The sequence below is a fragment of the Oncorhynchus kisutch genome, linkage group LG17, assembly GCF_002021735.2.
Source record: "Oncorhynchus kisutch isolate 150728-3 linkage group LG17, Okis_V2, whole genome shotgun sequence".
Classification (NCBI taxonomy): domain Eukaryota; kingdom Metazoa; phylum Chordata; class Actinopteri; order Salmoniformes; family Salmonidae; genus Oncorhynchus; species Oncorhynchus kisutch.
The window spans coordinates 21255369-21273726 of record NC_034190.2 but is presented as its reverse complement, the minus strand read 5'-3'; the positions used below and the strand labels follow the sequence as shown (position 1 = coordinate 21273726).

At 43.4% G+C, this 18358-nt stretch overlaps 1 protein-coding gene across 1 annotated transcript in view; it reads left to right on the top strand.

The window, feature by feature from the left end:
- The first annotated feature begins 16616 nt into the window (after window positions 1-16616).
- Window positions 16617-18358, top strand: part of LOC109907312 (protein FAM83H) — a 37533-nt gene continuing 35791 nt past the window's right edge. Inside the window, exon 1 of the mRNA XM_020505202.2 lies at window positions 16617-17016. The gene's annotated coding sequence lies outside the window, so the exon portion shown is untranslated. The remainder of the gene's footprint in view (window positions 17017-18358) is intronic.

Here is an 18358-nt window from a genome sequence, read left to right as displayed (position 1 = left end):
AAGATCTCAGTTGCCATTATGTTGAATTCATTTATAGACACTGAATTGATCTGAGAGTCACAGGGCTATGTTGAAGCTCATATTATTAAAAGATGAAGTTTTAAAGTATAACTCTGACTTGTGTGTGGTTTGTGGTTTGTTAACTCTCCTTTCACTTAGTAATACAGGAAATTACCACAACAGACTCTTCAATGTTTTGGTCAATATTTTCAAAGTGTAATTAAGACACTTTACAATAATAGTAACAGCTCTGTTAAATTATCCCATGGAACTTTACAAAGATTCGACATTAGACGTGGAATTAAACAAGGATGCTTAATTTCTCCTTTCTTATTTTTTTGGTCACAAGTTATGGCACTTAATATAAATAAGGATAGTTCTAGGGGTATTCAGATACAAGACAAAGAGAGAAAACGTTCACAATTGGCTGACGACACCACCATTTTCTTTAAAGATCATAATGAAGTCAGGAAAGCTATTAAGTGTATTAATGCCTTCACACATGTATCAGGTTTATCTCTGAATATGAGGAAATGTGAGTTATTTGCGCTAAAAAGATGTGACTTAAACTCAGTATGTAATATCCCTGTAAAAGATGTGATCACATATCTTGGTATTACAGTTAGCAAAGATCAGAAAGAAAGGGCCAACTTTTAAATATCTCTCCTATTGTAGAGACAATTGGAAAGAGATTTACCTCCTGGTCATTAAGAGATCTTTCTTTATCTGGATGTGTACTTTTATCACAATCTGAAGGTCCAGATGAGTTTATACCTCCCTTGCCTTGGATGTTCCTCTGTCAGTAACTAAAATGGTTGATACTAAATGATTTAACTTCATATGGAGGAATAAACCTCATTAGCTGCTTCCTGTGCTTGGCCCTCCTATGTTGAACATAATAAACGGCTCTCTATCCACCGGATGTGTACCAAACTCACTAAAAGTGGCAGTAATAAAGCCTCTCTTGAAAAAGCCAAACCTTGACCCAGAAAATATAAAAAACTATCGGCCTATATCGAATCTTCCATTCCTCTCAAAAATTTTAGAAAAGGCTGTTGCGCAGCAACTTACTGCCTTCCTGAAGACAAACAATGTATACAAAATGCTTCAGTCTGGTTTTAGACCCCATCATAGCACTGAGACGCACTTGTGAAGGTGGTAAATGACATTTTAATGGCATCGGACCGAGGTTCTGCATCTGTCCTCGTGCTCCTAGACCTTTGTGCTGCTTTTGATACCATCGATCACCACATTCTTTTGGAGAGATTGGAAACCCAAATTGGTCTACACGGACAAGTTCTGGCCTGGTTTAGATCTTATCTGTCGGAAAGATATCAGTTTGTCTCTGTGAATGGTTTGTCCTCTGACAAATCAACTGTAAATTTCGGTGTTCCTCAAGGTTCCGTTTTAGGACCACTATTGTTTTCACTATATATTTTACCTCTTGGGGATGTTATTCGAAAACATAATGTTAACTTTCACTGCTATGTGGATGACACACAGCTGTACATTTCAATGAAACATGGTGAAGCCCCAAAATTGCCCTTGCTAGAAGCATGTGTTTCAGACATAAATGAAGTGGATGGCTGCAAACTTTCTACTTTTAAACTCGGACAAAACAGAGATGCTTGTTCTAGGTCCCAAGAAACAAAGAGATCTTCTGTTGAATCTGACAATTAATCTTAATGGTTGTACAGTCGTCTCAAATAAAACTGTGAAGGACCTCGGCGTTACTCTGGACCCTGATCTCTCTTTTGAAGAACATATCAAGACCATTTCAAGGACAGCTTTTTTCCATCTACGTAACATTGCAAAAATCAGAAACTTTCTGTCCAAAAATGATGCAGAAAAATTAATCCATGCTTTTGTCACTTCTAGGTTAGACTACTGCAATGCTCTACTTTCCGGCTACACGGATAAAGCACTAAATAAACTTCAGTTGGTGCTAAATACGGCTGCTAGAATCCTGACTAGAACCAAAAAAATTGATCATATTACTCCAGTGCTAGCCTCTCTACACTGGCTTCCTGTCAAAGCAAGGGCTGATTTCAAGGTTTTACTGCTAACCTACAAAGCATTACATGGGCTTGCTCCTACCTACAGTGCCTTGCGAAAGTATTCGGCCCCCTTGAACTTTGCGACCTTTTGCCACATTTCAGGATTCAAACATAAACATAAAACTGTATTTTTTTGTGAAGAATCAACAATAAGTGGGACACAATCATGAAGTGGAACGACATTTATTGGATATTTCAAACTTTTTTAACAAATCAAAAACTGAAAAATTGGGCGTGCAAAATTATTCAGCCCCCTTAAGTTAATACTTTGTAGCGCCACCTTTTGCTGCGATTACAGCTGTAAGTCGCTTGGGGTATGTCTCTATCAGTTTTGCACATCGAGAGACTGACATTTTTTCCCATTCCTCCTTGCAAAACAGCTCGAGCTCAGTGAGGTTGGATGGAGAGCATTTGTGAACAGCAGTTTTCAGTTCTTTCCACAGATTCTCGATTGGATTCAGGTCTGGACATTGACTTGGCCATTCTAACACCTGGATATGTTTATTTTTGAACCATTCCATTGTAGATTTTGCTTTATGTTTTGGATCATTGTCTTGTTGGAAGACAAATCTCCGTCCCAGTCTCAGGTCTTTTGCAGACTCCATCATTCTTCCAGAATGGTCCTGTATTTGGCTCCATCCATCTTCCCATCAATTTTAACCATCTTCCCTGTCCCTGCTGAAGAAAAGCAGGCCCAAACCATGATGCTGCCACCACCATGTTTGACAGTGGGGATGGTGTGTTCAGGGTGATGAGCTGTGTTGCTTTTACACCAAACATAACGTTTTACATTGTTGCCAAAAAGTTCAATTTTGGTTTCATCTGACCAGAGCACCTTCTTCCACATGTTTGGTGTGTCTCCCAGGTGGCTTGTGGCAAACTTTAAACGACACTTTTTATGGATATCTTTAAGAAATGGCTTTCTTCTTGCCACTCTTCCATAAAGGCCAGATGTGTGCAATATACGACTGATTGTTGTCCTATGGACAGAGTCTCCCACTTCAGCTGTAGATCTCTGCAGTTCATCCAGAGTGATCATGGGCCTCTTGGCTGCATCTCGGATCAGTCTTCTCCTTGTATGAGCTGAAAGTTTAGAGGGACGGCCAGGTCTTGGTAGATTTGCAGTGGTCTGATACTCCTTCCATTTCAATATTATCGCTTGCACAGTGCTCCTTGGGATGTTTAAGCTTGGGGAATCTTTTTGTATCCAAATCCGGCTTTAAACTTCTTCACAACAGTATCTCGGACCTGCCTGGTGTGTTCCTTGTTCTTCATGATGCTCTCTGCGCTTTTAACGGACCTCTGAGACTATCACAGTGCAGATGCATTTATACGGAGACTTGATTACACACAGGTGGATTGTATTTATCATCATTAGTCATTTAGGTCAACATTGGATCATTCAGAGATCCTCACTGAACTTCTGGAGAGAGTTTGCTGCACTGAAAGTAAAGGGGCTGAATAATTTTGCACGCCCAATTTTTCAGTTTTTGATTTGTTAAAAAAAGTTTGAAATATCCAATAAATGTCGTTCCACTTCATGATTGTGTCCCACTTGTTGTTGATTCTTCACAAAAAAATACAGTTTTATATCTTTATGTTTGAAGCCTGAAATGTGGCAAAAGGTCGCAAAGTTCAAGGGGGCCGAATACTTTTGCAAGGCACTGTATCTCTCTGATTTGGTCCTGTCGTACATACCTACACGTACGCTACGGTCACAAGGCGCAGGCCTCCTAATTGTCCCTAGAATTTCTAAGCAAACAGCTGGAGGCAGGGCTTTCACCTATAGAGCTCAATTTTTATGGAACGGTCTGCCTACCCATGTCAGAGACGCAAACTCGGTCTCAACCTTTAAGTCTTTACTGAAGACTTATCTCTTCAGTGGGTCATATGATTGAGTGTAGTCTGGCCCAGGAGTGGGAAGGTGAACGGAAAGGCTCTGGAGCAACGAACCGCCCTTGCTGTCTCTGCCTGGCCGGTTCCCCTCTTTCCACTGGGATTCTCTGCCTCTAACCCTATTACAGGGGCTGAGTCACTGGCTTACTGGGGCTCTCTCATGCCGTCCCTGGAAGGGGTGCGTCACCTGAGTGGGTTGATTCACTGATGTGGTCATCCTGTCTGGGTTGGCGCCCCCCCTTGGGTTGTGCCATGGCGGAGATCTTTGTGGGCTATACTCAGCCTTCTCTCAGGATGGTAAGTTGGTGGTTGAAGATATCCCTCTAGTGGTGTGGGGGCTGTGCTTTGGCAAAGTGGGTGGGGTTATATCCTTCCTGTTTGGCCCTGTCTGGGGGTGTCCTCGGATGGGGCCACAGTGTCTCCTGACCCCTCCTGTCTCAGCCTCCAGTATTTATGCTGCAGTAGTTTATGTGTCGGGGGGCTAGGGTCAGGTTGTTACATCTGGAGTACTTCTCCTGTCCTATTCGCTGTCCTGTGTGAATCTAAGTGTGCGTTCTCTAATTCTCTCCTTCTCTCTTTCTTTCTCTCTCTCGGAGGACCTGAGCCCTAGGACCATGCCCCAGGACTACCTGACATGATGACTCCTTGCTGTCCCCAGTCCACCTGGCCGTGCTGCTGCTCCAGTTTCAACTGTTCTGCCTTATTCTTATTCGACCATGCTGGTCATTTATGAACATTTGAACATCTTGGCCATGTTCTGTTATAATCTCCACCCGGCACAGCCAGAAGAGGACTGGCTCACCCCACATATGCTCTCTCTAATTCTCTCTTTCTTTCTCTCTCTCGGAGGACCTGAGCCCTAGGACCATGCCCCAGGACTACCTGACATGATGACTCCTTGCTGTCCCCAGTCCACCTGACCGTGCTGCTGCTCCAGTTTCAACTGTTCTGCCTTATTCTTATTCGACCATGCTGGTAATTTATGAACATTTGAACATCTTGGCCATGTTCTGTTATAATCTCCACCCGGCACAGCCAGAAGAGAACTGGCCACCCCACATAGCCTGGTTCCTCTCTAGGTTTCTTCCTAGGTTTTGGCCTTTCTAGGGAGTTTTTCCTAGCCACCGTGCTTCTACACCTGCATTGCTTGCTGTTTGGGGTTTTAGGGTTTCTGTACAGCACTTTGAGATATCAGCTGATGTACGAAGGGCTATATAAATAAATTTGATTTGAAATTTGATTTGATTATTTTTTTAAAGCGGTAATATGTAGCACCCAAGGTGAGGGAGGGTTGAATGCTCTGGATTTTAAAACCTCTAATATAATATTTATGATTAAATGGATACAAAACTATTTAAGAAATAAGGATTGCATCTGGAGTATCATCCCTAATTTAATATTCCAACAGATTGGTGGTCTAGAATTCTTACTCAAATGCAAATTTGATCTGGGTAAAATCCCTATTAAGCTTGCAAACTTTCATAAACAAGTACAGTGGGGCAAAAAAGTATTTAGTCAGCCACCAATTGTGCAAGTTCTCCCACTTAAAAAGATGAGAGGCCTGTAATTTTCATCATAGGTACACTTCAACTATGACAGACAAAATGAGAGAGAGAAAAAATTCAGAAAATCACATTGTAGGATTTTTAATGAATTTATTTGCAAATTATGGTGGAAACTAAGTATTTGGTCACCTACAACCAAGCAAAATGTCTGGCTCACAGACCTGTAACTACTTCTTTAAGAGGCTCCTCTGTCCTCCACTCGTTACCTGTATTAATGGCACCTGTTTGAACTTGTTATCAGTATAAAATATACCTGTCCACAACCTCAAACAGTCACACTTCAAACTCCACTATGGCCAAGACCAAAGAGCTGTCAAAGGACACCAGAAACAAAATTGTAGACCTGCACCAGGCTGGGAAGACTGAATCTGCAATAGGTAAGCAGCTTGGTTTGAAGAAATCAACTGTGGGAGCAATTATTAGGAAATGGAAGACATACAAGACCACTGATAATCTCCCTCGATCTGGGGCTCCACACAAGATCTCACCCCTTGGGGTCAAAATGATCACAAGAACGGTGAGCAAAAATCCCAGAACCTTCTTGCTACCACAAGAAGGTAGGAAACAACACCACCACTACGATGATCCTCAACACAGGGGCCCCTCCCTGTTCACCCTTGACTGCGTGGCAAAGTTTGCTGATGACGCAACAGTAGTAGGCCTGATTACCAACAATGACGAGACAGTCTACAGTGAGGAGGTGAGGAGCCAGGTGTAGTGGTGCCACGAAAATAACCTCTCCCTCAATGTCCACAAAACGAAGGAACTGATCCTGGACTGCAGGAGACAGCAGAGGGAGCACGCACCCATACACATTGACGGGCTGCAGTGAAGAAGGTGAAAAGCTTGAAGTTCCTCAGGGTACACTCACTGACAATCTAAAATGGTCCACCCACACATACAATGTGGTGAAGAAGGCGCAACAGCGACTCTTCAACCTCAGGAGATTTGGCTTGGACCCTAAGACCCTCACAAACTTTTACAGATGCACAATTGAAAGCATCCTGTCGGGCTGTATCACCGCCTGATACGGCAACTGCACTTACCGTACCTGCAGGGCTCTGAAGAGGGTGATGCGATCTGCCCTACGCATCCCCGGGGGCACACTGCCTACCCTCCAGGACACCTACAGCACCCGATGTCACAGGAAGGTCAAAAAGATAATCAAGAACTTCAACCACCTGAGCCACTGCCTGTTCACCCCGCTATCATCCAGAAGGCGAGGTCAGTACAGGTGCATCAAAGCTGGGACCGAGAGACTGAAAAACAGCTTTTATCTCAAGACGGCCATCAGACTGTTAAATAGCCATCACTAGCCGGCCTCCACCCAGTACCCTGCCCTGAACATAGTCAATTTCACTAGCCAGCTACGACCCAGTTACTCAACCCTACACCTTAGAGGCTGCTGCCTCACTTTAATTATGTTTACATACTGTTTTACTCATTTGTATTTATTATGGATCCCTGTTAGCTGCTGCCAAGGCAACAGCTACTCTTCCTGGGGCACAGGAAGAGTAACACTACAATACATTCACAACAGACTTCACAACACATTAAGTGTGTGCCCTCAAGCCACTATTCTACTACCACATATCTACAACTCAAAATCCATGTGTACGTGTGTGTATAGTGCAGTGCGTATGTTATCGTGTGTATGCATATGGCTGTGCCTGTGTTTGTGTCTCTTCACAGTCCCCGCTGTTCCAATAGGTGTATTTTTATCTGTTTTTTAATCTAATTTTACTGCTTGCATGAGTTACTTGATTTGGAATAGAGTTCCATGTAGTCATGGCTCTATATAGTACTCTACACCTCCCATAGTCTGTTCTGGGGACTGTGAAGAGACATCTGCTGGCATGTCTTGCAGGGTATGCATGGGTGTCCGAGCTGTGTGCCAGTAGTTCAAAACAGTCAGCTTGTTACATTCAACAATGTCAAAACATCTCACAAATACGAGTTGTGATGAAGTCAATCTCTCCTCCACGATAAAACGTATCGGTGCTCATCGGCCAATGGACATAAACATTACACAAGAAATTGGAAATCGCAATTTCAACAATGAGTGGTTTGGAAGGAATCAGTGGCTAACTGCAGGCATTGCAAAGCAATCACTAGTCTGCTATTCAGTGGAGTGGGTGTGTGGTCCAAGTCTGGGTTTAAGGGTATATTTTCCAAGCTTAAAAGGATAAACATTCAACTGGCCATGCTGTCAATCCAGCATGACTTCTGCCGCACTCAAAACAACTGGAAACTCGGAACTGGGAAATCTCAGACTTCAGTGAGTTTAAGACAACTAAACTCAGCAAAAAAAGAAACGTCCTCTCACTGTCAACTGCGTTTATTTTCAGCAAACTTAACATGTGTAAATATTTGTATGAACATAAGATTAAACACCTGAGACATAAACTGAACAAGTTCCACAGACATGTGACTAACAGAAATGGAATAATGTGTCCCTGAACAAAGGTGGGGGTGGGGGTCAAAATCAAAAGTAACAGTCAGTATCTGGCGTGGCCACCAGCTGCATTAAGTACTGCAGTGCATCTCCTCCTCATGGACTGCACCAGATTTGCCAGTTCTTGCTGTGAGATGTTACCCCACTTCCACCAAGGCACCCGCAAGTTCCCGGACATTTCTGGGGGGAATGGCTCTAGCCCTCACCCTCTAATCCAACAGGTCCCAGACATGCTCAATGGGATTGAGATCCGGGTTCTTCGCTGGCCATGGCAGAACACTAACATTCCTGTCTTGCAGGACATCATGTTGCTGGTGATGTCTGGTGAGGACCTGGCTTACAGAAGGCCTACAAGCCCTCAGTCCAGCCTCTCTCAACCTATTGCGGACAGTCTGAGCACTGATGGGCAGTTGTTGTCATCCTGTTCCTGTCCCGCAGGTGTGATGTTAAGATGTATTGATCCTGTGCAGGTGTTATACTTGGTCTGCCACTGCGAGGACGATCAGCTGTCTGTCCTGTCTCCCTGTAGCGCTGTCTTAGGCGTATCACAGTATGGACGTCGCAATTTATTTCCCTGGCCACATCTGCAGTCCTCATGCCTCCTTGCAGCATGCCTAAGGCACATTCACACAGATGAGCAGGGACCCTGGGCATCTTTCTTTTGGAGTCCGTAGAAGGGCCTCTTTAGTGTCCTAAGTTTTCGTAACTGTGATCTTAATTGCCTACCTTCTGTAAGCTTTTAGTGTCTTAACGACCGTTTGCATGGGGTGATGTAAGTTTCTTTCAACATTCAGTCTTCCAGATAGATGACACAGACACAGGAACCTTAGTATAAAACTCTTTAGTAATAAAATGCAATTGCAGACAAGAGATTCGCATACAGAATACCTCAGTAGTGTATAGTAAAGATGTGTGGCAAAACAAGAGACAACGCTCTTTATACTTAGTTGGTGTGGACAACCTACCGTCAATCATATTTTAATATTGTTGCATTTTATTTGTGTGAGCGGACCAAGTAATTTGGTTTCACTCTAAAGCGGAAAGGTGGAATAAACGAGTCAGGAGTAGGTTTTCTTGATTGAACACAGTTCTCTATTGAGAGATTTCTGACAATACAAACACTCCAACACAATCAATGAGAATCTCCCAAGGAACCACTTACATCTTCTCCTTTAGATGACACAAGACGATTATCTTTCAACTATAACAACAATCACAGATTTGTCACCGTCTTAATGGCTCTTCTTGGATAGCTCCCCTCTCTTTGTAGCCATTCTACAGAGATAGAGAGAGAGATTTATATATATAAATCTCTCTCTCTCTCCCTCCCTGCTGGTTCCCTCCTCTCTCTTATAGGGGAAAGAGAATATGTCATTAGTACTGTCAGCTGTGCTTAATTGCCTCAGGTTACCTGGTCTCACATGCCTTGTTGGGCTACTATCTGTGAGCCCAGCCTGCCCTCTGGTGGTCCTTCCACATTAGATACAAAGTATCTAATATGAGAAAAACATGTCTAGCCTGTGGTTTCTTCCTCTACTATCTCGGCCTTGAGGCTGCGTTACTATCAGCAGGTGCAGGCAATTCTCAGCCTGAGATCTAAAGCAGTACATCTCCATTTACCCAGTACTTTTCCATCATTGTGCATTGCAAGTATACAAAGGTTATCACATATATACAGTGACCATGGCATTGTTGTAGCCCCACACCTGACCCCCAGGGAAACCCCGAACAGGTGCATGTTCATTAAATGTTTATGGTTCTGTCACACCCTGATCTGTTTCATCTGTCTTGTGATTGTCTCCATCCCCTCCCGGTGTTGCTTATTTTCCCTGGTGTATTTATCCCTGTGTTTCCTGTCTCTCTGTGCCAGTTTGTCTTGTATGTTTTTCAAGTCAACCAGCGTTTATCCCGTACTCCTGCTTCTATTCTCTTTCGCTAGTCCTCCAGGTTTTTGACCCTTGCATGTTTTTCTGGACTCTGTGCCCGCCTGCCTGACCTGACCTCGAGCCTGCCTGCCACTCTGTACCTCCTGGACTCTGAACTGTTTTTGACCTTTTGCCTGTCCATGACCATTCTCTTGCCTACCCCTTTTGGATTGTTTAATAGATATCAAGACTCAAACCATCTGCCTCCCGTGTCTGCATCTGGGTCACGCCTTGTGCCCTCATAGAGTAATTGAACAAGTATGAGAAACAGTGTTTAAACTCTTTACAATGAAGATCTGTGAGGTTATTTGTATTTGCAAAAATAATATTTGAAAGACATGGTCCTGAAAGGGACGTTTCTTTTCTTGCTGAGTTGAGTTATTCTGAGAAAAAAAGAGGTCCGACTAGGAAATACATTTTGGACGGTCATCCAAATCTGATTTGCAAGTCGGGGACTCTGGCCTCTTTCTAGAGCTTCGACCTGAAGATCTCTGACGTCATTATGATTCATGAACTGTTTTTTTCAGTTCCCAGTTGTCTTGAAGACACCATAAATCCAGAGAATGACAGACTTTGATAAAGTCTGATGACAAATTTGCCCACGAAAGACCACAGCGCCACCTTCTTGTTCAAGTGAGCACAACAAGGTGAGTCCAAAAATGTATTGTATGCTGCTGTATAAATTATGTAATATGCAGGGAGATGTATACTGTAGATAAGAAGGTAAATCTAAGTGTATGTTGTGTAGTAAGCTTTTAGCATGTGCCTCACCCTAATAATTTGGTCCCCTTTCCCCTCATAATTTTGCCTACTGTTCTGACTTGGTGGTGCACATGTAGCCTATAACCTGTTTTTGAGAAATGTAATCATTGAAAACTGTAAGAGCTTTCAATGTCTGCTTATATGCCCCCTTAATTTATCCTACGGCTCTGACTTGGTATACAGGGAGAATACTGTAAGAATGGCCCATGTTCTGAATTCTGTCACTGTACATTTCAAAAGTGGTGAACAAATAGTTATATTGATTACGTCCGTTCTAACTCGCTCATTGTCCTAATCAAAATTACGGATCGTCTCTTATCCACTCGTCGTTCCCCTTATGCCATAGTTTGTACATCTCAATTGTCAGTAGAAACCACATTAGTTTAACTAAGTCAGCCATATCAGCTATGTTTTTTTTAAAGGCAGTAAATGAGACTGAATGAACTGTTTTGCTGACAGACGAGACTCCGCTGATAGCCAGGTGTAGCAGTGGTAAGGTGTTGGGACAGCTTTATGTAGGCCCTAAGTTTGTGGGCACCGTTTGTTACTGTTATTGTGCAATTAATGTGTTGTTTAGTGGCTTTGCTGGCAAGTATTTAATTTTTTTGCCCCACCAAGATTTACATGCTAAAATCACCAATGATCCTGTATTTTTTCTGACAGGATAAAGTTTGAAAACCAGCTCCAGCAACAGATAGAAGAGAATAAGCACATTCATGAGTGAGTTTGTTTGCTTATACCTGTTTGAAATCTATAAATCCAATAGAACTGAATAGCTGTTAAAGTAAATGGCAATGACTCTATCTAGCCTGCCAATAGACTTAGAGAGCATCCACCATATTGCTTTTATCTATCCAGTCTCTCCAGATCTGTGAATACTAAATGTTGTCTCTTCGGTCCAGAGCCCAGACAGACTGTCTGCTGAAATAGAGAGGATAGAAAACACCAAGTCTCAGCTGTTGAAGGCTGGTTTGAACCTCTACACATGATGACTGTAGTGTACTGTAGACTTTAACATGGGGCTAGTGCACCATCGGGTGTGCAACTATGATGTATCTGTGCTTGATATGAGTGTGTGCATGCGTGTGTTCATAGAACAGCTGAAGTTGTCTCAGCTCTGCTATCTAGAGGAGGTGCTGGATGAGGACAAGAGACAGAGACAACAGACACACACAAAGACTAAACCCTAGAACTACACACTAATAGTGGCCACAGTGTAAATCAAAGTTACAGATGCTCCCATGCTCAGCAAACTGGTGAACGTTTTGGGGATTGTTCTTATTTTAAATGTATTTAAATTAAATTATTTAACTAGGCAATTGTTCTTCTGCCCTTGATATTGTGAATTGTATTCCTCTGTTTGGAATTGTTGTTCTGGATGAATTGTACATATTATTTGATTTTCTTATTCAGGCTTTATTTAAAGGAAGCGGATATTCGACTGGCAGAAGACAAATGCAAGATTTGGAATAGGTGTCAAAATGAATGAAGGTTAGGTGTAGTTTCAGTGAGGTTAGGTGTAGTTTCAGTGAGGTTATGTGTAGTTTTAGTGAGGTTAGGGTTAGGGAAAGGCATAATAGACATTAAAATGGAGTTAGCATAGGCTTCTGCTGGTCAAATATACAGTATACTGTATATACACGGCCAATGGCTGGGATGAGAACAACTACGTCCCTTATAAAGAGCTCAAGGATCTTTCCTGGTTAAAGGTTAAATAAATACCACTGTGTATGTGTGTCCTCTGGCTTGTGAGCAACCTTTACATGCATTACACTGTAACAATCTGTAATTATGTTAATTATAGCATCAGCACCATTCCACCTGACAAGTTGTATGTACTAATGCTGTAGAACCTGTTGACGGGTGGGAGGGAGCTGAGAGACACACACACACAGAGCTGAGGCCATGGCTGCATGCTCCTCTCTGAGGTCTGTTGAACCTGAGAACTTGTCAGTCTCTTTCGCAAGGTTCAGTTTTCATCCCTCTAGTATTATGTCACATATTGGTGGAGTCATACCTACAGTAACTGATTCTTCTGGTTCCTTCATTCTGGTGTGTGTGTCACAATATATTATCATGAAGGTACACACCACAACTCTACAGGGACGGTAATCTAAGGCCAACTCAGAGGTACCTAACACAGTGTGTCATGTGTTAGTTGTTTAACTAACACATGACACACTGTGTTAGGTACCTCTGAGTTGGCCTTAGTTGTTTAACTAACACATATGTAATTTATGATTACAGGTACTCAAACAACCACAGACATACAGGGAAAACTACACACACACTGCTGACATGGCATGTTACTGCGTACCTTTACTCACCACAGAGGGATGACCTTCCAGCATTTCAGCTCCACTATGTGTGTGTGTTTGTGTGATTTCAGTGCATTTTGGCTGCAGTGAGTCACCTGAAACGCAGGTGTGACATTATTTGAGGGTAGGTAGCAACACATCTGCCACACTGATCCTCAACACTGGAGTCCCCCAAGGGTGCGTGCTCAGTCCCCTCCTGTACTCCCTGTTCACCCACAACTGCATGGCCAGGCACGACTCCAACACCATCATTAAGTTTGCAGACGACACAACAGTGGTTGGCCTGATCACCGACAACGACAAGATGGAGGTCAGAGACCTGTCCGGGTGGTGCCAGAATAACAACCTCTCCCTCAACGTAACCAAGACTAAGGAGATGATTGTGGACTACAGGAAAAGGAGGACCGAGCACAACCCCAATCTCATCGACTGGGCTGTAGTAGAGCAGGTTGAGGGCTTCAAGTTCCTTGGTGTCCACATCACCAACAAACTAGAAGGGTCCAAAGACACCAAGACAGTCGAAGAGGGCATGACAAAGCCTATTCCCCCTCAGGAAACTAAAAGGATTTGGCATGGGTCCTGTGATCCTCAAAAGGTTCTACAGCTGCAACATCGAGAACTGGTTGCATCACTGCCTGGTACGACAATTGCTCAGCCTCCGACCGCAAGGCATTACAGAGGGTAGTGCGTACGGCCCAATACATCACTGGGGCTAAGCTGCCTGCCATCCAGGACCTCTACACCAGGCGATGTCAGAGGAAGGCCCAAAAAATGGTCAAAGACCCCAGCCACCCCAGTCATAGACTGTTCTCTCTAGTACTACATGGCAAGCGGTACCGGAGTGCTAAGTCAAGGGCAAAAAAGGCTTCTCAACAGTTTAAGCCATGAGACTCCTGAACAGGTAATCAAATGGCTACCCAGACTATTTGCATTGTGTGCCTCCCCCAACCCCTCTTTTATGCTGCTGCAACTCTGTTTATTATATATGCATAGTCACTTTAACTATACATTCATGTACAAATGTACATACTACCTCAATAGGCCCGACCAACCAGTGCTCCTGCACATTGGCTAACTGGGCTATCTGCATTGTCCTACCAACCACCAACCACCACCCACCAACCCCTCTTTACGCTACTGCTACTCTCTGTTCATCATATATGCATAGTCACTTTAACCATATCTACATTTACATACTACCTCAATAAGCCTGACTAACCAGTGTCTGTATGTAGCCTTTCTACTGTATCTAGCCTCGCTACTGTTTTTCATTCTTTTTCCTTGTTGTGTAATTTCTTTACCTACCTATATACGGTCCACTACACCTGTTGTATTCGGCACACGTGACAAATAAACTTTGATTTGATTTACAGCATGGAAAAATCATTTTGGAGAGCTTACTAGACCTTTTCACGTGTGTCATTTTCTCAGTGTGTGTAGGTGGATGTGAGTGTACTCTGTGTCTGTGTTCATTGGAGGAGGATCTAAACCAACACCTGACCTCCCTTCCAAACCCCAGTGTCTCTAGAGTTGAGACTTGAAGTTGAGAGAGAAAGCAATAGGCTAATGCTGCTGCCGACAGGATTTCTCTGACTCCTGATCCATTCTCTCTGAGTCCCAGCTTACTGTCCAGTTCCAAGTGTGTTGGGCCATGCCAGGTTTTATCTGCTGTCCAGAGTCAGGCCCAGACCTGTGGTTCTGCTCTATGGCTAGGAGGTGAGTCAGAGAGAGGGGTGACGATGGGGGAGAGAGAGAGGAGCTGGGTGTGGTCCTGAAGCCCGTGGCACATTCCTAGAAGAGACCACACCCTCCCACACCCTCCCACACACACACACTCACATTTCCAGCTGCTAACTTAGCTAAAAAATGCTCAGGTGAACAACATACACACACTAAGTCTAAGACATTCTCACTCATACACACGTATGGTTATACACTCACACGGTATACAAATTCCCTTTCATGGAGTGTTGTTATCACAGCCAGGTCACCTGTGATACAAGTCAGTATTTGACTTCCACCTATGTCTGAGGATGTCGGGAGAATACGTGGAAACCGGCCACTAGGGGCAACAGTGAGCACTGTTATCTTCAAGTAGGTTTTGGCATCTGCCTCTGATTCCAAAGGTTGCCAGAATCCAGCGATAGAAAGTTGTTTTTGAGATTTTTGTTTTAAGCCTACCCCAAACCTTAACACCCTCCTTAACCAATAGGAGTTAATGCCTAAACTTAACCTTAAACACTTAGAAATTTGACTTTGGAACAACTTAGAAATTTGACGTTTCAGAAACATAGATGAACGTGAGACTAGTTGTGTTATCATACACACCAGGGAGAAGTAGATTTGCTTATCTCGGTCTAGATCAGGTGTGTGCATGTAGTGTGTGTGTGTAACACAGGGCAGGGTGCACCAAGGTACGTGGGCAGAGATCCACAACCGTGAGACACACCCTGCGCCGAACAAGTGTGTGTGTGTGTGTGTGCTGCAGGATATCAGGGGAGTAGGGTGGAGCTGATCTGACAGAACAAAAGACAGCCCACGTCAAACACACACACACAAAAACTCAGTGCCCCTTAGTGTAGATATGGGAAACATGAATTAACATTTGGTTGAGTTGTCAACTAACCTGAATTCAACCTGAAATCAACTAAAAATGTCACCATGTCATTGGATTTAGGTTAAAAGTTGGGTGGAAAAAAAAACTACATTCCCTTTATGTTGATGACTTAAAAACAAAATCCAATCAGTTTTCCACTTTGATTCAACATCATCAGATTGCATTTTTTGTTGTTGAAATGACAGGAAACATTGATTCAACCAGTTTTGCCCAGTGGTATTGTACTGGGCAGGACAAACAGAACAAGTGCAACTCAAAAATGTTTGATGGGTTAGAGTGACCTACTGGTAGACATTGACAACTTTGCTATGTTAACACTATGCAGCTGAATCAGCATGAAGGATGGCAAAGTCATGAAGAAACAAGAGCTCTATCTCTCAGACTTCCCTGTCCGCAGTTAAAAGGAGAGAGAGAGAGAGAGAGAGAGAGAGAGAGGAGGGTGACATAAAGAAAAGGAGTGAACGAGGGAGAGGAATGACAAAACATAAGGGGAGAAGGAGAGAGAGGGGTGCACACTGGGTAGTAGCACACAACTGTCTGAAGCACAAACCATGCTACAGCTCACTAGTGGAGAGAGAGAGCGCAACAGAGAGCGACAGAGAGAGGCGGGAGGTGGTAATAGCAAAGATAGTACAGTATTAAGATAGGCAGAAACTGCTTCTCCAATGGATATTCCCGAAAACGTTTGTAGGCGATGTCATGGCGACGTTGGCTAGCTATGCTCATGCGCAGAAACACGTCATCGTGTGTCGCCTCACGCCGAACTGCGCACGTGCAGGCCGTCAAATCAAAATAAAGTTGTTTTTCAGGAAAATGAAAACGTGTCAGTGTCACTTTAAGATCATGTTCAACGATTTAAGACATTTGCTCGAATATAGGTTGTGCCTTTAGATTTCGAGAAAATTAAGAACTAAGGAAGACATTTTCACTTCTCTCATTGACTTCTAAAAACCCAAACCCCCTACCTGGTCTGCTTGGTCGGTTTAGCACGCGTTCCCGGAAGTCTCGCGATGTTGTGGCTCTGGTTTTAGAAACTCTGTGGTAAACAGTTTTTGAAATATGCCACCAGTCAACTTCCAATAGTTTTCAACTGTCAGCTTTAACTGCAGTGATAATAGGAGGAGTTGGGAGGGAGGAAAGGGAGTGAGTTACTCAACTTCTTCCCTGTTTTATCTCCCCGCGGTGTGGAAGAGCGCGGGCAAAGAGGTAGGTTTAGCAGACGCAGACAGGTCGGATTTGAGTAGTGTGGAGTTCCTGGGCGTTTTGATCGGATAGGGTGGAGTCCCAACGGGAGAAAGGAATGTAATACACAGACGAGCCGAGGAACACTAGTGGCGGTACCGCGGAAGGGATATACGGCCATACACCGCGGTTCAAGCAAAAAAAGACAAGGTAGTCTACAGGTTGATGCCCACTTGAAGGTAAGAGACTGAATCATTATGTCCATAACAACTCTCTCTGAAACAGGTAAATCTATCCAAGTGATAATCTATCCAGGTGATCTCTCCGTGCCTTCTATAAATTAGCCTATTGCAATAATCTCTATGTAACGCAGTGTATGTAGCCTATACTATAACAAGAGAATGAAATAGCACTTTGAACCTTGAAGCAGTCAAATGTTACCAGTAGTTCTGTAGCCTACAGTACCTATCGCGATCACTGGTGGATTAGGTTTCTCTAGCAATAACTCTGCAATAACGTCTGTTTTCATTGAAAGCTGCCAACCAATAGAAACTCTGCAAGACTTGATTGACAGTCTTCAATTAATTTACATAAATGCACTTACACACAAAGACACTTCTGTATTACAGTAGCCCTCTATTATAACCTACATATTGTTGTGCATAAACAGGACAATATGTTGTATGTCGTGTTATCTAATAATGTAGACTACATAGTTGGACTAAAGTCGATTGATAATCAAAGTCCTATGTCTTGTAAATTACCATACAGAAGGTGTTTGTGTGTGTATGCTGAGTACAGATGTTCTGCTTTGTATCTGACTGAGACTTTGGTCCATGTCAGATAATAGGCCTACTTTAGCCTTCCTGTATGTCAGCCTATTACTTTCTCTGTGTGTGTGTTTGTGTGTGTGTTTACTACTGCTTCGGCTTTTGTCCAGGACCTTTTAGGGCGCAGGTGGTAGTGTACAAGTTAACAAACAGATCACCGACCATTTCGAATCCCACAATGCCAAACAACTCTCCTTCCGTGGCCTCCAACTGCTCTTAAATGCAAGTAAAACTAAATGCATGCTCTTCAACCGATCGCTGCCCACACCTGCCCGCCCACCCTCAGCATCACTACTCTGGACGGTTCTGACTTAGAATATGTGGACAACTACAAATAACTAGGTGTCTGAATAGACTGTAAACTCGCCTTCCAGACTCTCATTAAGCATCTCCAATTCAAATTTAAATCTAGAATCGGCTTCATATTTCGCAAAACAAAGCATTCTTCACTCATGCTGCCAAACATGCCCTCGTAAAACTGACTATCCTACCGATCCTTGACTTCGGCGATGTAATTTACAAAATAGCCTCTAACACTCTACTCAGCAAATTGGATGCAGTCTATCACAGTGCCATCCGTTGTGTCACCAAAGCCCCACATACTACCCACCACTGTGACCTGTATGCTCTCGTTGGCTGGCCCTCGCTTCATATTCATCGCCAAACCCACTGGCTCCAGGTCATCTATAAGTCTTTGCTCGGTAAAGCCCCGCCTTATCTCAGCTCACTGGTCACCATAGCAGCACCCACC